General features: G+C 35.2%; 1 protein-coding gene and 1 long non-coding RNA gene across 2 annotated transcripts in view; both read right to left on the bottom strand.

Annotated features, from left to right (window-relative positions):
- DIAPH3 (diaphanous related formin 3) overlaps positions 1 to 23,234 on the bottom strand; it is a 564,743-nt gene that overhangs the window by 82,819 nt on the left and 458,690 nt on the right. The gene's annotated exons all lie outside the window — the stretch shown is intronic.
- On the bottom strand, positions 190 to 4,141 carry LOC139436538 (uncharacterized). The gene is made up of 2 exons (XR_011645832.1): positions 3,963 to 4,141; positions 190 to 458 (listed from the first exon to the last, which is right to left on the bottom strand). It is a non-coding gene; the product is annotated as an uncharacterized lncRNA (long non-coding RNA).

The raw sequence follows: 23,234 nt of genomic DNA, 5'->3' as shown, positions 1-23,234 counted from the left end.
TAGTAAGCAAACACATAGAGTTAGAATATAGCAGATAGGTTACCAGGTGATAGATTGGGGAGTTGATGTACTCAATTTCTATTTATGTTGATTGGAAGGTTTGAAAATAGATGGTGGTGATGGTAGCTCATTATTCTGAGTATAATTAACAGTGCTAAATTATGTATATGATGTGGTTGAAAAGGGAAGTTTTTTTTCAAAGATTTATTTTTATTTATTTATCCCCCCTTTGTTGCTTGCTTGCTGTTTGCTCTCTGTGTCCATTTGCTGTGCATTCTTCTGTGTCTGCTTGTCTCCCTTTGTTGCGTCATCTTGTTGTACCAGCTTTCTGTGGGCATAAGTCGTCAGTTCTCTGCAGGCGCAGGACAGCTTATCTTCACAAGGAGGCCCTGGGAAGTGAACTCAGGGTCTCCCACATGGTAGACAGGAGCCCAATTGGTTGAGCAACAGCAGCTTCCCTGAGCAGTAAAGTTTTGAATTATATATGTTACTAGAATGAAAAAGATAATACATAGGACTGCCTAACAGTGAACCTTCTTGTGGATGATGGACTAGCGTTAATAGTACAAGTATAAGAAAGTCCTTTCATGAATTATAAAAAATGTACAACACTAATACAAGGTGTTAGTAATAGGGTAGTATATAGGAAAAAATACACCTAATGTGAATTATGGGCTATGATTAATAGTGCTATTTTAATACTCTTTCATTAGTTGTAACAAAGGTAGCACACACTAATGCAAAGTGTCAGTATTATGGTGGTATATGAGAATAATATATTTTTTACATTTTTCTGTAATTAAATGTAATTAATTACATCTCTAATTAAAACAGTAATAACAATAATAATAAAAACATGGGTTGGTTTTAAAGGACATAAAAGCTTAAAGAGGGTTCTTACTGGCTACAACTGACAATTTGGAGATCAAAAAGAGAATAACAACAGAGAAATAAGTTCTTTTTTTAAAAAATTTATTTATTATTCCCCACCCCCTCATCATTTACACTTGCTGTGTCAGTTCATCTTCTTTTTTTTTCTTTAGGAGGCACTAGAAACTGAATTTGGGACCTCCAGTGTGGGAGGGAGCCACCTAATCACATAAGCCACCTCCATTCCCTGCTTTGCTGTGTCTCTCATTATGTTTTTCTTCTTGTGTCACTTGTTGCATTATCTTGTTGTGTCAGCTTGTCGCACCTACCTGTCATGCTAGCTTGCTATCTTCTTTAGGAAGCACTGGGAACTGAAGCACAGTCTCCCATGTGGTAGGCGGGAGCTCAATCACTTGAGCCACATTTGCTTCCTGAGAAATTAGTTCTTTCTGAGTTAATATATTCTTGAAGTTTCTTATTTGTTGCTTTATATACCAATATCTAGTAGGAACTAGACCACCCATTGATTTTACTCTTGTTATACTTTTCCTAGCTATTTTTGCTTGTTTTTCCATTTGTATTTTAGAATTTGTCTATTTCTAAGAAAAATTCTGTGGTAATTTTTATTATAAATGACTTACTATTGACCTGATATCTTTATGAGATGATACATAAAGAACTAGAAATAATTAAGAAAATGACAAAAAAAATCCAATAAAAATGGAAAAGGATATAAAGAGATAGGTAATACATTAAGAAAAGATAAGACAATGGTGACATTAGTTGACTCTGTGAAAGGGAATCATGAGCATAAAGGATAGGGGTGGGAGTGGAACTTTGGTACTTTCTGAATTTTGAAGCATAAGAATGTATTAATCATAAAATGATTAATTATGGTTTATTAGAAAAGTTGAATATATATAAACCCTATTTAATTATGATATATAGGAAAGAAAAAATAATATAGTGAACATAAAGTAATATAAAAACAGTGAATATAACAGAATATGTTTAAGTTTTACTAATTTAATAGTTAAAGAATATTGATACTTAATGGGAAAAAAGCCAATACACATATATAGGTGGATTTTTCTCCATCTCTGTAAGTAGAAAAGGGTATATATAAACAACTATGAGTAAAGACTATCATTCCACAAAGGCAGGGTGGATTTTAAGAAAAAAAGAGGAGGAGTTGCACAGAAGGGCTATAAGAGAACAGATAAGCTAGGGTCTTGAGTGAAGAGCTGACTTTGCAGCGTAAACACTTCCTGGCTCCTGAGAGTTGAATTTTCTGAATGACTTCACTAATTATAATGAGATGCTCAGAGGCTCAATAATGTGCATGGTAAAGGAAACATTCTGTAACTAAGACATTCATGTGGAGAAGAAGAGAATCATCGGGCTTCCTGGAAAGGTATGGGCTTTAAAAGTTCTACCAATGTAGAACAGGAAGCTTGACTATAGAAAGTGGCTCAGCCCAATAACATAGACCAGAACTGACTCATCTTGGAAAGAATGAGTTCCTCTGTAAAAATCAGTTAGGAGGCTACTTAGATCATTTACCCTTGGCTGACCTGAGATCATATTAATTTTTCTTCTGGTCTTCTAAGATTAAAGAGCCCTAAACAAGCACAGAAATAAGAGTTGAAATAAGTAAGCTATGGCCAGAAAGAACTCTAGTATGGAAGCAATAAATAATGAAATAGAGATTAGAAAAGAAAGAAAGAAAAAAATTATTCAGTAATTAGCAGTACAGTGGCTCCTGGCAACTGTGCGTGCGTGTGTGTGTGTGTGTGTGTGTGTAGGAGAGTGGGTTGAGGGGTCAATTTACTCTAGAGGGGTAGCACAAGAGAACTCTTTGTGGTAATGAATTAGTTTTGTATTTTGACTGTGGTGGTCATTACAAAAATCTATAAATGTGGTAAAATTGAATAGACTTACACACATACATATTAGTGCACATAAAACTAATGAGATCTGAATAAGGTCTGTGGAATATACCAATGTCAATTTCCTGGTTATGTGCTATAATTGTGCATAACACTACCATTGAGGGAAACTGGGTGAATGGTCCAGAGGATTTCTCTGTGAATCTATAATTAATTCAAAATAAAAAGTAGAAAAAAAACACATTTAGATCTATACCACATATTATGACTCAAAATAAAAGTCATATGAATCATAAAATTAAATATACTTTTTAAAAATGAGAAGAATGCTTAATGTTTACTGGGGTTCTCGAGCAGCAATTGAAAGATAATAGCCTTTGGGGCACTACAACTACAGATAGTTTTAATCTGGTCAAAGAGTTTTTTAAAAGAAAGCCCAAAATGTTTAATTATGAGATTTCACATAAAATTATAGATTGCTGGTATCTCAAAGAAAATAGAAGAACTACCAATATGGGCATTCTACAATTCCACACAGCCGTTCTCTTGGTGCATCCACTTCCATTAAGTGTCCAGCCTTTAATGGCATTTTAGTTTTTATCTCTATTCTCACAGTAGGATGATTTTACATCCTTACGTTCCATCAGTCTGGGAGTACTTGAAAAAACTCTGAAGGAAAAGTACTGCATTTAACTATATAAGGGCAAAGAAAATAAAAAGAAATATGATAATCTGAGAAGAGTTAATAGTTTCTAAATTATTTTTATTATAAAAGAAAGAAAGGAAAGGCAGAAATACATCGATGAAAAGTAAATCTGCTATTCTATTATTTAGCAACTCTATGAAAATAAATTTTAAAAACTGGGAAAGTAAATATAGAATTAGAGGTAAAATGAAGTTGGAATAAAAAAATACACTGGGGTAGCGGAGCAAGTACGCTATGGAAACTGAGTCCTGGGATTTGCAGCCATTCTTCCACTTACTATCTAGTGTTACCTTGCAGGTTACTTAACCTTTCGGAACTTCACTTTTCCCACTTATAAAGCAGGATACTATTACCACCCCACCAACTTTACAGGGCTATTGTGATGAGGCAATGAAATGATACATGTAAAATACTTAGCACAGTTCTTGGCACCTAATATGTGCTTAATAAATATTAGATATTGTTATTGCTGTCAGCATAAAATCCAAACTCCTTACCTTTCATACAAAGACCATTGTCATCTGGTTCCAGTTTACCCCAACTTTGCTCACTTATCACCATTCATTATCACCATCTTGTCAACATGCCCCTCTTGTCGTTAAAATAAGCTCAGATCTTTCCTGCCTTGGTGCTTTCATTACTCCTTCCTGGCTTTAGCTTTATCTGGTCCTTCCAAGTTCTCCTTTCACACTGTAACTCCAGTGTCACTGCCTAAGAAAGGCTTCTGCTGATTATCACACATGCTCATTTTCTTCCTTCCTAGCATTTATCACAAGCTGCTAGTTTGTTCATTTATACACTTGCTGTTGCAGGAAGAGATGGATATTGTAAGGTCCAAGGACAGGAACAGTTACAGTCCCAACACCAAAAACAGATGCTCCTGGGAGCTGTACAATCAACATCTGTTGAACGAATTTCTCAGTATTGAAGTATAAAGCACTGATGAAAAACTGCAGATTGTATGACCAACAGCAAACCATATTTCAAGCTCAAATGCTTAACAATTGTTAATGTCTATAAAGTTCAAAGGAAAATCCAATCATAATTATATTAAGAAAGAATATTTGGGAAATGGAGACAATTAATAACACAACAACAAAAAATGCTGTTTTGATAAACAGTAAGCAATCTAATTAGACAGCCACCATACTTACTTCTGTATAACATTTTTGACCTGCAAATTATGCCTTCACACTGTAAAGGCAGCTCTGTAATTATACTGCTCTCCACAGTTAAAACACTTAGAAACAGAATGAGTGAGTAAATCACTGTAAAAGACGTAATTGCTACATTTGAAGATCATACAAGCCTGTTTGTTATTCATAGTCAAATATCGCCTCTCTCTCTCTTTTTTTGAGGAAAAGAGGAAGAAGAACCAAAAAATCAAGTTGGTTCAACTTTTTACAGAGGAAATGAAAATTTTCTGTAACTAAATTTAGCAGAATTTAGCTTATTTTCTGCTGGCTTCACTTAAATTTGAAGATTTTAAATATCTAGATGGTCTTTACTGATCATCTGTCAAAATTCTGGTTTCTGTGTCACTGAAAATGTTCAAAACTCTGCTATTATGAGTACTGATCCACTTTGCTAAACTATACTGAATCTCTGTGGGATATCAGGTTCATTTAGACCAGCAACGCCAAAATATTCTTACTATTGGAAAGTGGGTTAAAAATCTTCAACTTTGACCCTCAATTTCTGTAAAATTTATCATGCTTTCTTATCTGTACAGAATGCTATTAAAACACCTTCCCAAGAAGGACTTCTTGGGTAGAAAGAGTTTATCTTTCTATGGTCCTTCAAAATTTAGCACAAATTACATTTTGTTCCACAAGTTTTTCCAGCCTATCCATATTCTTCTCATTTGCATAATTTCAATATTTATTTGCAATTCTATTTGTTAGAAATTGGTATTAAGGGGGTTGATTTTATTTTTATTAGAAAAATCATATGGAAAATAGAGTTCCTATGTAAACCCTCTTACACATGCAGTTTTCCCTATTATTAACACTTTGCATTAGTGAGATAATTTTGTTACAATTGAGACATCATTATTATAATTACACTATTGACTAGAGTCCGTAGTTTATACTAGGTTTCAATATTTGTGGTATATAGTCTTGTTTTTAAATTTTTAATTCTAGAAACACACAAAACCTAAATTTTCCCTCTTAACCACATTCAAATACATAGTTCAGTGGTGTTAATTATATTTATGATGTTGTGCAACCATCTCCACCATCCATTACCAAAACTTTTCCATCACTCCAAACACAAACTCAGTATAAATTATGTATTAATTCCCCATTCCCTACCCCCATTCCAGCCCTTGGTACCTGATTCTAGTTTCTGATTCATGAATTTGCTTATTGTAATTTTATCTTTATACATTGTATGTCCAAAGCCATAAATATATCATTACTTTTTAGGCATTTTCAACCAGTAAAAAGAACAAAGGGGAGTTATATACTGTTTGTTAGGCTGCTGAAATGCAATATATCTGAAATGGGCTGGTTTTTAACAATGGGATTTTATCAATCTACAAGTTTATTATTCTGAGGTTGTGAAAATGTCCAAATCAAGGCATAGTCAGATTATACTTCCTGTTCAAAGACCAGAAGCCAGGGATCCTGGACTCCTCTGTCATATGACAAGGCACATGGTAGCATTTGTTGGTCTCTCCATTTTCTTTTGGGTTTCATTGCTTTCAGCTTCTGGTTTCTAGGGCTATCTCTCTCAGCTTCTGTGAGTTTCTCTCTGTCTCTCCCTCAGTGTCCATCCTGTTTATAAAGGACTCCAATAAAAGAATTAAGACCAACCCTGGGTCACACCTTACTAAAGTAACCTAATCAAAAGTTTCCACCAACAATAGGTTCAAACCCACTGGAATTGATCAGTTTTAAGAAAACACCACATGGCAAAAAACAACAACAACAACAACAACAAAAAACACACAAAAGGATCTCTATTTCTTTATGCTGCTTCAATTCACTATCTAGTGTCCTTTCCTTTCAGTCTGAAGAACTCCCTTTAGCATTGCTTATAGGGCAGGTTACGTGGTGACAAATTCCCTCAGATTTTGTTTACTTAGAAATGTCTTAATCATTTCCTCACTTTTGAAAGAAGTCTTGCTGGATACAAAATTCTTAGTTGGCAATTGTTTTCTTTCAGCACTGTAAATATTTCACCCCACTGTCTTGCCTCCCTGGTTTCTGATGAGAAATCAGCCCTTAATCTAACTGGCACTCCCTTTTACATATCATGTTGCTTTTCTCTTGCAACTTTCAGAACTCTCCCCTTCTCCTTGGCATTTGACACAGTTTTGCTACTGTGTGTCAGGGTGTGGTTCTCCTTCTGTTTATCCTGTTTGGGGTTTGCTGAGGTTCTTGAATGTGCATATTCATGTCTTTCCTTAAATTTAGTAAGCTTTCTGCCATTATTTCTTTGAGAATTCTTTCTGCTCCTTTCCTCATTCTTCTGGTACTCTCATAATGCATATATTGGTACACATGATGGTGTTCCACAGGTCTCTTAGGCTCAGTTCATCTCTTTTGAAATTTGTTTTTCTTTCTGCTACTCAGTTTGAATAATTTCAATTGTCTTGTCTTTGAGTTTACTTATTCTTTCTTCTACCAGTTCCAATTTGCTATTTTGAGAATTTTTCATCTAGTTATTGTGGTCTTCAACCCCAACAGTATTTTTGTTTGTTTCCTTTGAAAAATTTGTCTCTTTATTGAGTCTTTTATTGTTCATTCATGTTTTCCTGTTACCTTTGAGTTTTGTATGTGTATTTCTTTATCTCCTTGAACATATCAAGGATCAATTTTTAGAGCTTTTGTCCATATATCCAAAATTTGTTTTTTGTTGGTTTCTTGATTTTTATCCTGTTCCTTTGGATAGGCCATCTTTTCTTGGTTATTTTTTGTCTTGTAATCTTCTGTTACACTGTACATTTTAATATTTTAATGTGTTAACATAAAAATTGAGTCTCTGAGTTGTCTCTTCCTTAAGTTTGTATTCAGCTTGTGACATGACAGAGATTTCCTTGAGAGGCAGAAGCTAACCATACCGAATAAACCAATGGGCAAAATGCCTTTCACAGCCTTTGCAAATTGGCTCTGTGTTGGCTAGTGATCTCCATCAGAATTTAATCCTTCTATCAAGAAGATCTGCCTCAGGTGAATGAGAAGTACAGGGTTCTGTCTTTTCTGAGATTGCATCTAGCCCTGGGCTTGTGCTTGCTCATAGCCTTAGGAATTCCCCCATTTACAAGTATTCAAATGATTCCTCTATCCCTATAATATAGATTTCTGCCCCTCCTAGGTACTCTATTGAATGTCTTTTTGATGTAATTGTTTCTTATCCTGCTTTAGCTGTCAACAAGTTGCTTCTGCCTGAAGGGCAAGTTCTGGGAGGGGAGCCAGAGATGCTTTTCCTGGTTCAGTCTTCCAGGCTGACACCAAATAGACTGGAACTGACATATAGGCACCTTCTGCTCCTTCAGGAATGCCAGAGACCCACAATGGGAATACAACTGGCTGGTTCCACACTGTCCTGGGGAAGGGGTACATAGGAGCCAGCAAGGTGCCAGGAGCTTCTCTTCCATTTTTTAAAGCTGCATTTTCTTTATTTGGTACTTGTCCAGTTACGGTAACCCTTCTAGGAAGATGGCTCTGGCAGGTTTTGCTAGTTCTTCAAAGATTCTGTTGGGGGAGTGGAGCATTTTACATCCAGCATTTTACATCCTGAAGCAATATACATCCCCCATCTTGGTTCACTTTTTAATGATGTAATATACTTTCACTGTGTTTCTCCTATATACATTTTAACCTATAAAGTCTTTGAAGGCATGTAGCTTCTTTTCTGGCATGAATTTTTTGTTGTTGTTGTTGATATATTTCAGTTTTGGTTTTAGTATATCAATCAGTTTAATCAGTCAATTAGAGCAGAAGAACATTTTCTAAACTGTAGGCCTTTATCCATCAAAGCTGGCATTAAATATCTTTTTTAAAAAATGGAATACTATAGAGTAGAACAGAATGAACTAGAAAAGAAAATATAGTATAATTACAATGCCTGTAGTAAAGGTGAATGTTGTGAAATTTTTTTAGGTGTGTGTCATATGTATATAAAGTAAGCCTTGATGTATCATGTTTTTCTAAATGTGGGTTGCAGTCAAAAAAATTTGAAAGCCACTGGACTAGAAGATCTTTATATTCTTTCAATATCTAGATTCTGTAATATCTAAGATATTCACCTATATGGCAGACTTTCTTTAAATGTCATTGCTTATTAGGAGCTATAACTGAAATGTATGAAGTTTTATCCAAAGGTGATTATTAAGAAAAATCCTAATAGATAACCACATTAATGAATATGAAAATGTTCGTTACTAAATAAAACTTGCAAGAAATAGATTTCCAGCAATTACTTTTTCTCAAAAAAAAAAAAAACCCTATAAAGCCAGAACTTAATTTCCATAAAAGTTTTCCATGCATAATCTAAGTATATTTATGGAGAAGAAAATAACTAAAGCTAATAGTATATGACTTGTGTCCTACCATCTTGTTCTAAAGATTTAAATAAAAATACCTAATTTTAGGTTTCTGGAAGAAGTCGTAAAAAAAGGAAAAATATATAGCCTGATGAATTCTCTACAGATAAAATTTGAAGAATAATATCCAAAGTATGTGGGTTTCATTATAATTAAAGTTTTCTGATCATGGCCTTTTAGGTTTCTGATAGATGTTTGTTTAAGAACACAAATTTCCCCAAAAATATTCACTCCAATCTCTTTCTACTAACAAATGTAAAAGTTTGAAGAACTGTTCAGTGAGGGCAAATGTATAGTACATAATATGCCACTTCGCTATTCAGCACCCATCATAGACATTACTAAATGAGCACAACGTTCTTTCCAACTGAGAATTTCCAAACCCAGGGTTCCAGGAAGTAAATGATAATCAACAAGTTGTTGAGAGGAAATATTTCCCAGCCTGGTGCAGATTAGAATCCATTTAGGTCAGAAAACTTTGCATGAATGGTATGGAAACCAAGTTGCCATTACACATATACATATACACACCATCTTTATGTGTGCCCAACTGATAGATATCTAAATACATGTATATATGTATTTATATATGTATAAATATCTAGTTGATTTAGATTACAATGAGCCATGATATAGCTGGTAACTGTTACCTTTTATTGTGTTTAGTTCCTGAAGTTGCCTGATTTCATGAAACTCAACTTATTCATATTCTTCAAATTCAAGAATTGAGGTCACATACGAAGGCAGATATCTGGTTCTTATGAGCTCCCTTTCTTTGCTCCCCATGAAAACTCATATCCCTATCAAATGGCTTAGTAAAGAAAATGATACATAATGATATGTGATATTCTGCATTGAAACAAATATAGTAGGTATTATTCAAGAAAAAGAGTCACAAAAGCAAAACAAAACATGGACTAGCCTAACCCAACAGAAAGTACCATAAAAACTAACTGCTAAAATAAAAACTTCTTTCTTTTCTCTAATCAACATCATCTCATAGCAAAAGGTTATGAGTTACTGAACTGCTGAATAGATTTGCCCCTTTAAATCATCCAACTTTGCTTCTGAGGAGTCTTGTCACTTCCTCTTCATGTCAATGTCTTGCATGGCTGGGTTGCCACAGTCTGCTTTGGCCACTAAAGCTCAAGTCATCAGAGCCATCAAATCAATTATAACAGCCACTGCTGTCTTATACCGACAACGAGTGATTGGTAACAAAACCTGTCTGCTTTCAGTTCGTATCTGACAGTAACAACACAGTCCCTGCCTGCTCTTCCTGGCATTTGTCATAAATCAATAGCAATTCCACCACACAGAAAGGTGCTGGTGACTCTCTTCAGTCCATCTGATCTGGTTTTATTTACAAATTAAAAAAAAAATAACCACTAAAGCAAGATTAACACCAAAAGTTTATTTCTTGAAGTGTCTACTATTACATTACATGCAAGCAATCTCATAATAAAGAACCTCCAGGTTATAATAAAATTAACACCACAGAGTGTTCCTATTCTTTAATTCAACTTAGAAAATGAACCACTGAAATACCACTAAAACTTTGAAAACAAAGTTTTACATTCTGAAATTTTGTTATTTCATATTTAGTCAACAAAAAATTATTATTTCAGATCACTTTAGATCTGATGTCATGTTTTTAACTGGATGTTTAAAAATATGTCAACAAGGGAGCAGATGTAGCTCAAGTGGTTGAGTGCCTGCTTCCCATGTACAAGATCCTGGGTTTAATCCCTGATACCTCCAAAAAAAAAAAAAAGCCAACAAAACTTCTCAAAAAACACTATTTATTTTAGTAATCAGCAATTTCATTACAAAATAAATACATGCAATATTATAAGCAGATACTAGCCATCATTGCATATTAACGTATGTAAAAGATGATGATTTTGTATATGAAATATAAAATTTTTTGAGTTATTACTTCCTCACTGAGATTGGGGCACTTTAAATATTTTGTGTAGTTGAATAGCACATGGCTATTTTTACAATATGAGGACAACTTTGATCTAATTTGCAGAATTTGGAGAACACTTTAAGAATTTGTAATGCCTTTCTCATCCTTACTCTGCAATTTTTAACATAAAAAACTACTTAATAAAAATATGTATATATTTGCTATATATTAGGCAGCATGCTAAATTAAGTAGGAAAATGATTCTTGTAGGGATCTTACACAATAAGAGTAAAATAAAGATAATTTACAGTCACATAGGTTTTTATATAAGTGGAAGAAAATGAGAAGCAATACAGTAGTAATATATATTAAGTACCTATTTTATATAGGCTTTGATAGATGCTTTATATACATGATTTCACTGGCCCCTCAAATCTCTATGGCAGTAATTTTTATTGCCAATTTAGGACAAAGGGTCATATCACACAATGAATTTGAACTCTTGTCTGTATTTTTGTATGCTACTGATTTGCTATTTATTAAGAACCTACTACATGTTCTATGTTAGATTAAGCATTAAAAATCATCTAATGAATAAATCTTAGACACTGAGGCTACAGATGAACAAAACAAACCCAAAACCAAGGATGTTGTACCTATCGTTGGATATAAAAAGAGAACACGATGGTGAGTAAGGTAATAACTGTTTTACTAGTCCCAAATATCAACATATGTGGGCTTATGAAGCTTGATTTAAATGTTTGCACAACTAGTTGTGTGACATTGGTTAAACTATTCTCTTAACTTCCTCTTCTTTCTCATCTGTAAAAATTAATTTGATTCAAAACAATTGAGTTACAAATGAAATACCTATACAAGAAATTATTGAACATAATGTAGTTGCTCTTTAAAAATATTAGTTCTCATCGCTTCTTGGTGTTTATGCGTGATGAATCTGGACTCAGATGGGATCTCTCTTCATAAGACTTTCATGCTACTGTGCTGGAGTTGTAGTTGGTGTTGGGGTTTAAGATATATTTAGAGGATCTGAATCTTTGGACTGACAATGTGATACCCAGGCCCTGAGCCTCAACAGACTCCAGCACCTACAATCTGATTTATTGGACTCACCTCACTCAGCTAAGATGGAGTTGAAGAAGGACAACCACCACACCATGGAGCCTAGAGTGCCTACAACTGAAAGCGGGAGGATTGCATCCAGTATCCATGTGGAATGTGAGCCTCCTCTTGACATAGAGGTGCAATGGACACACCAATCTAATGTCCACAGAGAAAAGGTGGCATTGGAGTGGGAAAAGTGGACATGGTGGCTAATGGGTATGGGGAATGGCAGGAAGAGACGAGATGTGGAGGCATCTTTGGGACTTGGAGCTGCCCTGGATGGTGCTTCAGGGGCAATCACCAGACACTGTAAATCCTTACAGGGCCCACTGGATGGAATGGGGGAGAGTATGGGCCATGATGTGGACCACTGACCATGAGGTGCAGAGGTGCCCAGAGATGTACTTACCAAATGCAATGGATGTGTCATGATGATGGGAATGAGTGATGGGGTGGGGGTGGTGGGTTGAATGGGTCCTTATATATATATATTTTTTAATGTAATATTTTTACAAAATCAATTAAAAAAACCCAAAAAACAAATAGATGAAAAAAAAATAAAAATATTAGTTCTACTTCATCTTTTACACAAATCCTTACCTTAAAACTCAGTTGTCATTGTCAGAAATATACAAGGCCTATGTCTCTAATTTAAAATGTAAAATCACCTCACACATCATTTAAAATAATGCCTATCATTTATGATTATGTTAAACTCCATCTCCACTCCCAAATGTCCCAATTATCCTAAACAGAAGTTATTTATTCATCACTTAAAAATCTTTAAGTTTTATTGCTTTCATCACTTATTTGACTGCTTTGTATTTGTCAACTTTTAACTTTTGAAGAAAGAGGACACGTAAAAATCTTATCTTTGTATCTATTCCACTGTTTCGGGAAATGTTAACATAACTGGGTATCATGTTGGAAGTTCTGACTAAAGAATCAATCTATAATAGACACTGCCTATTTCCAAAAAAAGTTGCCCGACCATATGCAGAATTTCTTTGTAGATAATTAAAAGAAAAAAAAAAAAAAAAAAAAGGAAAAAAGCAGTGACCAGGAGGAGTAGCTTCCCTGACAGGGGAATTGGAGGGAATCTTTTGAGAGACATTCTTTGGGGAGCATGCTGTGACTTTCTAACCTTGGCTTAGAGAGAGTTGGATATGTGGAGACCCTGCAGGGAGAGACACAGTGGGCTGGGAATGCTGGAGAACCCACGACAGCAGGGTACAGTGTGGTGCCTGGGAATTAACTGCATTGTCCTCCAGAAGTTTGAATCCCAAGGGCAGAATTAGAACCCCTGGTAAAAATGTCCCAGGATCATTTTAATAGACATCGTGGTCAAGAAGGTAGTCTGCCAAAGTGAGGGGACCACAGCAGTAAAAGGATGAGTGTGGGTGGGGTGGGGTGGGGTGGGGTGCATCTGGAGTGGTCGACTGGAGGAGTTGCATTAAGAAGGGCTCAGCAGAGGAGTCTTCAAAGAACACATGAGACTCCCAGGAGACAGTGAACTCTCTACATTGGCCAGACCCTGAAAGTGATTTGCTAAAGCAGTATGCCAAATGCTTAAGAATTGTCTTATTCCTTTAGGTTTCTTCCTCCCTCCTAATTCCATGGAAGGGGTATGTGTGTGTGTGTGTGCTTTTTTACTAGGGAGGCCCTAGCTGAGATAGATTTGACCTACTGTCAAATATTATGACTACTAAGATGTATATATACATAAGAGAATACATTCCTCAACATTATATAATTAAAACCTATAATCCCATTAATCCATGAAGGTATCTTTAAGGGCCACTACTTACAAAATCTTCTTCATATAACAGCTTGCAGCATCCATAAGAGAATATTTTAAAAATCAAGTCAGTCTGCATCTGTTTCAAGAACAGTTATGGATTGAATTCAAATGATCAAATTTTAGTTTGACCATAGTTTATATTACCTATATGCTTCTTCTCACGCTAAGATATTTTCACCAACACGTTATCTGTACACAGAAACTTGACTGTGTTTTAATAAATGGATTTTCCACTTTTGGAATTGTTTTTTTCTTTCTTTCTTTCCTTTTTTTTTTGTCCTCCATTTTTTAGCAGCAGTGAAGCAATGAAATTTCATGTGTTAAGAACATTTTGGGGTTGAAGTTTAAACTCTCTCTTAGTGGCCTCCGTCTCTCCTGACCATGCTGTGAAGAACTATTCCTTGTTCTTCGGTCTAAAAGTAGAAGTGGAGGGAACACTGCCTAATTCATTCTATGATGCCAACATCACCCTAGTATCAAATCCACATAAAAATGCCACAAGAAAGGAAAACTATAGACCAATCTCTCTATTGAAACTGGATGCTGAAAACTTCAACAAAATACCTGCTAATCTTATTCAACAACACATCAAATGAATTATACACCATGACCAAGTGGGTTTCATCCCCGGTATGTAAGGATGGTTCATCATAAGAAAATCAATCACTGTAATACACCACATTAACATATTGAAAGACATGGCCATCTCTATCGAAGAAGAAAAAGCATTTCACACAATACAGCACCCTTTCTTGATAAAAACTCTTCAAAAGATAGAAATAGAAGGAAACTTCCTCAACATGATAAAGGACATATATGAAAAACTCACAGCTAACATCATATTCAATGATGAAATGCTAAAGGCTTTCCCTGTAAGAATGGAACAAGACAAGGATGCCCACTTTCACCACTGTTACTTAACATGGTGTTAGAGGTACTTACTCGAGTAATTGGGCAAGAAAATGGGCATCCAAAATGGAAAAGAAGAGGTAAAATTTTCACTATTTGCAAATGACATGACCCTATACATAGACAGTCCTGAGAAATCTACAACAAAGCTTCTAGAGCTGATAAATAAGTTAAGTAAAGTGGCAGGATATAAGATCAACATGCAAAAATCAGTAGCATTTCTGTATACCAATAATGAGCAATCTGAGGAAGAAATCAAGAAAAAAATTCCATTTACAATAGCAACGAAAAGAATCAATTCCTAGGAATAAACTTAACTAAAGACGTAACGAACTTGTATGCAGAAAACTAAACAACATTGTTAAAGAAAATCAAAGATATTCCATTCATATGAAGTTCAAAAGCAAACAAAAGTAACTGATGGTGTAAGAAACCATGAGAATGTTATTCTTGGTAATTGGGAGAGGTTGGTGACTAGAAGAGACAGAAAATGGGGCTTCTGGGGGTATTGGGTAATATTCTGTGTCTTGATATGTGTGCTGCTTACATGGTATATTCATTTAGAGAAAATACATTGAGCCTATACTCTTTTGTGAATTTTTTTGCATGTATGTAATATTTCAGTAAAAATTCAGAAATGAAACAAATTGCATATTAAAACTGAAAACAAGAAATGTTATATGAAAATTCTCAATTTTTAAAATTAAAAATGGAAAGGATCACAATGCAATATAAGCATAATTGTAAAATACTGAAATGGAAGATACTAATTGTTGACACATACACTGCAGATTTCTAGCAAAATACACGTTTCCAAAAGTAAGTTTCAGAATCCAGAAAGGTATTTGATTAGAAAGCCATTCAGGGAATGGCTTGGGCAAGGGCAAGATTAACCCAGAGAGTGCAATATGGTATAGGATGTGGGGCTGAAGGAGAAACAACAGTGATACATCACTCTCTTAGCCAAGGGAGATGGCTACAGGTAAAGAGTTTCCTTCACAAAAAGTCTGGCCTGTGATTTAAGAGGCTGTACTATGTGCCATGGATTACCTGGAAAATGAAAAGGAAAGAAGACCAGGACAACAGAAAGAAAACATTTGAAGAGACTGGAATCTCAGCTTAAGTCTATAAAAACCCACTCTCACCACCCACCCCATCTTAATGCTTCATCATGCTATTTTCAGCAATCAATAGATGACACGTAATCTAAGAGGATCAGCATGTGATCTAAGCATAGATGCTGCCAAAAAGGAAAAAACATTAATAAGAAGAAAAGCGATGTAATAAAAAGAACAGATCTATGTCTACATTATATTGTACATCATGTTTTAATTTTTTTCTTTCATATTTTATGTTTATACTTAAACAGCTTTGACAATTCATCCTTCATAAATTATAACAAAACTCAATAAGGGGAAACGGATGTGGTTCAAGCAATTAGGCTTCCATCTACCATATAGGAGGTCCACGGTTCAATGCCCAGGGCCTCCTGGTAAAGGCAAGCTGGCCCGTGTGGTGAACTTGCCCATGTGGAGGCTGGCCTGCACAGAGTACTGCCCTGCGCAGGAATGCTGCTCTGCACAGGAGTGCTGGCCAACGCGGAGAGCTGGCACAGCAAGATGACACAACAAAAAGAGACACAGAGGAGAGACAATAAGAGATGCAGCAGATCATGGAGTTGAGGTGGTGCAAGAGAATGATTGCCTCTCTCCCACTCTGGAAGGTCCCAGGATTGGTTCCCAGAGCCGCCTAATGAGAACACAAGCAGACACAGAAAAACACACAGCAAATGAACACAGAGAGCAGACAATGGATGGAGGGAGGGGGGAGAAATAAATAAAATAAATAAATCTTAAAAAAAAAATCAGTAAGGATGAAGAAGTGATCAATTTTGGGGGTGGGCATTCTTAAAGATTTCATTCAAATTTTCAGTCTTGGGTGGCAAATGTAGCTCAAGTGGTTGAGTGTCTGCTTCCCATGTACAAGATTCTGGGTTTAATTCCTCATACCCCCTTAAAAAAACTTTTTTTTCCTTTAATCTTAATGAAATGTTGGAATGTGAAATTAAGAGGCAAAATTCCTAGAAGATGAAAGAGAATGTACAAAGAGTTGAGAAGTGTTGATCACACTGGGAACTACAAAATGGTTTGATTATAGCTAAGCAGTGGAATTTGGTTATAGGATGCAGAGAGACGAGCCTGGAGAAAGACATGCATCATGATGCATGGAGGTTACATTTTAAATTACTGGAATTTACAGAGCATGAAAATATTTGTATTTTTGGATGATCCTTTTAGTAGTAGGTAAGTGTAAGTAATTAATTGGATGGGAGGAAATCTGGAAGAGAGAATGGCCATGATATTATTGAAATAAAACTGTCTAGAAATGAAAATGGACAGAAATAAGGCAGTGACACTTGGGGGAGAGAAGGCCAGATTTGCAGAGGCGGAAGGACAAATTTGAACAACATTAAGGATATGGAATAAATTGTACTTGATGATGAATGTGGTATGTATATGGCAATGGTGATGACTGAGCAAGGGAGGAGGTTTCCTTTGTGGGGGTAGAAATACAAGTAGCAGGGTAGGTTGGAGTTAGGGAAGTGAAATAAGAGGATTCACAACCAGTACCTTGGGAGTGCCTGAAGAATGACTACTGAAGTGGATGAGAACACTAGCAGAGAATGTTCTCACTTTATCTCACCCTTTATTGGGCTGTATAACAGCAAAAACAGGTCGGGGAAATGTACAGTAATTTCAAGAAAAAGTTTGCCGTTTTCTTTCCTTAAAATTTTAAGAAAAAGTAGTCAATTATCTTTTTGTAATGCCTATTCACAGATCTACTAAAGGATCTCTTCTAGCCCTTTGATTCTATGACAACTGCCTTTTTCAGAGTCATGTAGGGATGCTTGGGGGGATATTAATGGGATATTTGTAAAACACTTGATTTCCTTTAAAATTTTTATTTACAACCACTTACATACATTTAAATGCAGCTAGGAAAGCATTTTTAAATTCAATTTCCTTTGAAATTACCAAGTGACTGCAACAGAGAGAATAAAAAAGCATATTAATAGAAGGGAAAAGTCTACATACTACAATCATCATTGTCACTTCCTTGTCTCAAAACACACATAGGTATACACACACACACACACAAGTAAAGTGGTGAAAAATCATGCTATCTTACACTAAATTTATGTTAGGATTAATTTATTTTCTCTGGTAAATTTCTATATACTGCTAAAAAACAATATGTATGGGTGCAGATGACATGGTGTATTTATTCATTTTGAGAAAAATAGATTGAGGATTTATGCATTTATCTGCATGAATATAATAGTTAAGTAAAAAAAATTAAAGTTAAAAAAATTACAGTAACAACCAGTAATAAAACCTCAATTGTTAAAGATGACTATGTATAAGTGTGATACCAGATGAAGATGTAATATTCAATAATTGGACTGATACTGGTCAATATCTGAAAATATGTGCTCCTGGGACAGATGACATTATGGATAGGAATAATAACAACCAAGTGAGCTCACCTGGGCATTAGGAAATCAAAGATGAAAAGGGATCACACACCAGAAGGAGAGAACTACATCAACAAGTAGCCAGGTGATAACAGAGGACCAAGGTACTATTGCAGCATAAGGAGTACTAATGGTTAGGAGTGGTGCAGAGAGAGCAGTCTTGGAAGGTGATTCTGAAAGACAGCTTTGAAACTAGGACTAGGAAGAGAAGCCCAATCAGAATGATTGAGCAAAAATGTGGAAGGACAAGGCATTTTAGTTAGGAATGGCCAGAGTGGAGTTTACGGCTAACTTGTACAACTCAGAGTCTTTTTGTTCCAGGAAGGTTTCTTTCTTTAGTTGTTTTCATAAGAACTGACAACTTTAGCTTGCCAGGAAGGCAGAATTCTAGAATTTCATTTCCTTCTTTGTCTTTCATTTCTCCTCCAGTTTTAACACACAGCCTGGAGTTTGTCAGGATGTTTAATAAGAACAAAGCGAAAAAGTGAAATAGAAAGCAAAATAGAAGGGAGACAGGACCCAAAATTTAGTAGGGACCAGTACTACTTTAAGTGTGAATACTGAATGATTTAATCTAGAGGCTGATTATCTTTTAAAAGCACACTATCAAAGTATTAGCAATTTCTCCTGGTATATCTGTAAAGCAGTATCTTAGAACAGATAATATAGACAAGTGTGTCAAAAGTGTTGAGTTCCCAGCTCTTGTGATTTTAGGGGTAGAGAGAAGACGTGGACTCAATAATGGCTGGTGTGTATTACGAAGATATTTCTTGCTTAACTGAACAACCAGTGTTTACTGATTCCCAAGTGTATGTGTCATATTAAGGAAAACAAGGTTGCATATATAAATATAGGTTAAATTAAGTTGTTATTTATGACACCCTGTTTAACCAAAGACCAGACTTTATGAGACAATAAGTTGCTATTAGCTAGGAACAGTAGACTGGAGAAGAACAGTCTACTTAGAGTCAGTTCTCTAGCTCCAAATGAACTGTCATTAACAAATTGATCAAAACTGAATGCAAACAATCAATATACACTTTAGGACTTTCTAAAAATTGTTTTTCAGACAAAGAAATTTTCTAATTAAATTTCAACCAATTATGCCTGCTATGCTTGTTTGGCAATGTTTTCACTAATGTCTCACTATATTTCGAGCTCTAAGTAAACAGTCTGGAAGGATATGGATTGAAAGCAAATCTTTCCAATCACTAGTTCATGCAATGACAATTTCTTCTGCCCTCTGGGTGTTTTTTTCTTTTTTAAACAACTTTTTACATCTTAAAAACAGCAATTCGGTCTGTGTTCTACATTACTTTTATTTCAAGTTCATTTTCAGTTGATGACACTTATATAACCTATTTAATATCATATTTTACTGTGCATACCATTTATATTTGAGAAGCTTTGAAAATATTTTCTTTTAAGGAGAAAAAACAAACAAAAAACCCACACACAAAAAAACAAAAAAAGGGCCAAGCAGAAAAAAACGTTTGGACTATTCCTAGAATGATCATCAAGATTTAAAGCCTGTTTTCAAATTGGAACCTGAAAATTAATAGATGAGAAATATTATTCCAGATCACTGTTTCCAAAATGCTTGACTGGGGACATCTCAGTTAGTTCCTTAGCAACTACCCCCAATAGTCCTAATCCAGCAGGTCTGGAATGAAGTACAGAAAACTAAATTTTTAAAAGTATGGCTGAGACATACAATAATAAAGTTTGGAACCATGATAAGTATTTCTCATTATATATAATTTATAATTTAAATAGTGCTAGTTTCTGGCTTGACATTTTCATGGCATGATTGACAAGGAGAAAAATGAACATGTTTTAAGAAACAAAAACTTAAACTATAACCCCCCCAAATTATAAAATCATGTGAACACGCAAAAAAAAAATTGAATAAATAACTGGAAACTTTCATTTGTGACCAATTTTTTCAGGAGCAATTCACTTAAGACTGGACACAATTAAAAATAATTCAGGTTTATGATAATGCTCTTTCATTAGCTGTAACAAATGCTCACAGCAAAGTAAGGGGTTGGTGGTGGGTCAATGTATGGGAAACCTGTATGGTATGCATGACTGTTTTATAAACTTACAATGTCTCAAAAAAAAAATTAAAAATAATTCAGGTAGCATTGCTAAACTGCAAAGAAGAAGACATATTCGACTGAAAATGATTGAGAAAATAATTATAACAGCAAACCAAACTGCAAAACACAAGAATACTAAAAAAAATAATAATAATAATAACAGATTGCCAAGGTGACCCTTATTATCAATTACCAATATGTGACAAAAATCACCAGAATTATTCACAATCTGTTTCGGCTTTACTTGTCCTATCGTTAGTGTTTTTCAGACTGTCATATTTAGGGATTTCTGGGCCTGACTTTGGCATAAACCTAGAAGGGCTGAATCTTCTAATAAATATACACATGATTTTGTGGCTAGAGTTTTAAATTGGCCTTTTTCCATTTATATATTGCTAGAATGGTTCATTGGACTTCCTGGGAGGATGCTGGGAGAATCATCGTGGGATATAGCTCCTTCAAGCCTCCTTTATTTAAAAGGAGGGAAAAGGAGCAAGTGGGTTGAGGAGGGGTTGAAATAGATGTTTAAAGTTCAGGTCACTCATCCTCTCATTCTCCCAATGGTGTGCTTCACTTACACTATTAGGTCCATCTTGACCATTGGGATCTGCCTATGAAGTCATCTCAGGTTGCAAGAGCAGATGATTTCATTTCATGACAACTCTTGTTGGGTTTTTTAAGTTATATCCTACTATGGACTTGCTCTATCTTCAAAGGGGAACTGTTATCTCACACTGAATGATATATTTGCCTGTTTTTTCTCCTTGTTTCAGGAAGTGATAGCCCTCCTATTCAGACCAGATTGAGGGAGGAGAACCACAGGTTAGCCCCTGGATTCCTTTTCCTTGTAGTCAACTCCTCCTTCCCAGGTGATAGTCCTTGTGGTAGTCCAACACAAATCAAGTAATCTGATTCTAAAAGCCTGCAGACTCTCCACTAGAAATTGTTTTGGAATGTTTCATCTTGGCTAGCCATATGGGGGACATAGAAACCAACAAAACAGAGGCCAAGAAACCAACAAAACAAATGGCTGTGAGTTTTTAGACTGCAGAGCTGTGAAATATAATCTGCAGTGGCTGTGATTCTGCCCCTGGAACAAGGTTGGTGGGGCACTAGGTATTCCTCAAAGTGCTGGCTTTCCTGATGAATTCTAATATTACGTGTTTGAAGAAACTCCTTGATAGCAGGCCACCCTTCAACCCAAATTCAGGTTTTAGGCCCTTCATCTCACTGGTCAATAGGGAAAAGAATTTCAGCCGGCTTGAGGGTGGATCATCTACTCTTATTTCTCCAGAGGGCTGCTATGGCCTGATTGTGATGGAAATCTATCCTGCCAGTTACCATCCAGCCCACTGCTAAGTTCTGTGTTAACACAAATTCTCTCTGCCAAAGAATGTTGGAAAGAGCAGCCTCATTGTAAGGATATTATAGACTTCATTTGTTCGCAGAACTTCATTGCAGACCTACTCATCTGAGGAAACCTGAAGCCACAACTGATGGTAAATTTGACAGCATCTCATCTCTGTTGACTGAGCAGTTAGAGTATTTCTTACTTTTAGAGCTTCTTTTCTCATTTATCATGCTGGGAATACAGTGTTTTAGAAGTAAAGGCAAATGTTTTAAAGCTAAGAGTTTAGTACAATAACCTTGTATTATATTATATTTCATAGGGTTTATTTCAGAATATCCAAAATACCTTGCATAAAAAAATCACAAATAAGATGACTGTATTTTTAAAATAGTACTTGTTATATAGTTAATTAGTGTTTTCTTGTCTTAATAAAATATTATGAAAAGGAAAACAACAATAAGTCTTAGAAAATGATGGTGTCTCTTGGAATTTATAGAATGGGTAGGATTTTACTCAATGAGATGGGACTAATTTGTTTAGTATTTGTAGCACACAAATGACTTATTGTGATAACCATTATCAGAAACTAAATTCTTTCAGGGCACTGAATAATACTCTGGTAGCTGTCTCCCTGGAAAGAACATGAAAAACATTAAATATACATGGGCTCTTTCAAGGAAAAAAATATATACATATGGGATTGAAAGGTCTTCTTTCCCTGCTGTCTGGTAAAGAGAGGAATATGTAATTATTATTGGGTCATTGCTGTACTAATTTGGAATATAAACATAAAGCTATAGCGAGGAATAGCCTGCGATATTAGTTCCCTTGAATTTTAAGAACACTTCAGCCAGGATGCACTGTCAATTTATTCAACTAGGAGGTATATACATTAAATTAATACCTAAAAAACTACCCTGACATTTATTACTGTGTTTACATAGTAGTTGGTTTTAAAAATCTCATGTTTGGCCATTTTTTAGTCAATACCCTTTTAAAGGAAAGCTATAATACAATAATACTATAATAACTCATATGTTTTCTCTTGCCATTATACTGATTTTTCTTCCCAAGTACCTACAGCAATTAGGTTTTACAATGAATTACTACTTGCCTGGATGAAAAGCATATTCTCAAATTTAACTACCATTAAAGACCATAAGATTGGTAGATATCACTTTGTCTTTTATTTTTAAAAATTTACGTTGAGTTGGTTTTCAATATCACCTAATTTCTGACACTTAAATCATAATTTTCTAAAAACAAGGGATGATAAAAAAGGAAAAAGAGGAGAGAGTTACCATTACAAACCCAGTCTAATACCTATGTTAACTACCACAATTGGTTGGTTCTGACCAAATGGATATGTTTTACCTTTGGCCCCAGTAAAGCCGTTTCAGATGGGAATAAAAGGAATAACCATTGATCTCTCTCCTACAGCCTCTGGGCATTCCAGTATAGCGTTCAGGCCTGGATAAATAGT

Source organism: Dasypus novemcinctus, chromosome 15, assembly GCF_030445035.2.
Source record: "Dasypus novemcinctus isolate mDasNov1 chromosome 15, mDasNov1.1.hap2, whole genome shotgun sequence".
Classification (NCBI taxonomy): Eukaryota; Metazoa; Chordata; class Mammalia; order Cingulata; family Dasypodidae; genus Dasypus; species Dasypus novemcinctus.
The sequence above is the reverse complement of the archived record's forward strand: the minus strand, read 5'-3'. Positions and strand labels throughout refer to the sequence as shown.